The sequence below is a fragment of the Triticum urartu genome, chromosome 2A (genome assembly GCF_056163025.1).
Source record: "Triticum urartu cultivar PI428250 chromosome 2A, HENAU_Tu73, whole genome shotgun sequence".
NCBI classification, from domain to species: Eukaryota; Viridiplantae; Streptophyta; class Magnoliopsida; order Poales; family Poaceae; genus Triticum; species Triticum urartu.
Genome location: NC_141874.1, coordinates 675578905 through 675580040, shown reverse-complemented (window position 1 = coordinate 675580040; position 1136 = coordinate 675578905).

The window sequence follows — 1136 nt, the reverse complement described above, 5'->3', positions numbered from 1 at the left end:
AGCACGACTTTGATATTATCACCTCCATATCTCAAAACAATTAGCAAGCATCAAACTTTTCTTAGTATTCAACGCACTCAAAAGAAAGTTTTACAAATCTTGAATACCAAGCATATTATTATTATTATTAAGCAAATTACCATGCTATTAAGACTCTCAAAATAATCTAAGTGAAGCATGAGAGATCAATAGTTTCTTTAAAACAAGTCCACCACCGTGCTCTAAAAGATATAAGTGAAGCACTAGAGCAAAACTATAAAGCTCAAAAGATATAAGTGAAGCATATAGAGTATTCTATCAAATTCCAATTCATGTATGGTTCTCTCAAAAGGTGTGTACAACAAGTATGATTGTGGTAAACTAAAAAGCAAAGACTCAAATCATACAAGACGCTCCAAGCAAAACACATATCATGTGGTGAATAAAAATATAGCTCCAAGTAAAATTACCGATGGAAGTAGACGAAAGAGGGGATGCCTTCCGGGGCATCCCCAAGCTTTGACTTTTTGGTGTCCTTAGATTATCTTGGGGGTGCCATGGGCATCCCCAAGCTTAGGCTCTTGCCACTCCTTGTTCCATAATCCATCAAAAGAATTTACCCAAAACTTGAAAACTTCACAACTGTAACATCCCAAAATTCTAAATTTTGGAATGTTATAATAAATAGATAGATTGATTGATTGTTTGATTGTTGTGTGATTGATTGAGTGAAATTCGAAACTTTTTGGAAGTTAAATGAGAGGGAATAAAAGGACTTTCCCAAACTTTCACCTTTTGCATTTTTTATCTCCGTGAATTCAAATTCTTTTCAAACACGAAACCCTAGAGAGAAGATAACATGACTTCTCCCATTTTTTTAAATGAAAAGGGGTGTTGAGAATATTTGAATTTCATTTGAAAATATTTCCAGTTCTGAAACTTTAAGCAACTCAATGATTTTCATGAGAGAAGATAAAGTGACTTCTTCGAAACATATGAAATATGAGTTGGGAGTTTCAAAGAAACTCAAATTTAAAATCCATTCGAAATAATTATTTTTCAATTTGGGTTATTTGAGTTTTATTCAAATTATTTTTCTCCAAAAACAAAATACATGGAAAATAGGGTAACATGATTCCCTACAATAGAAAATTGGA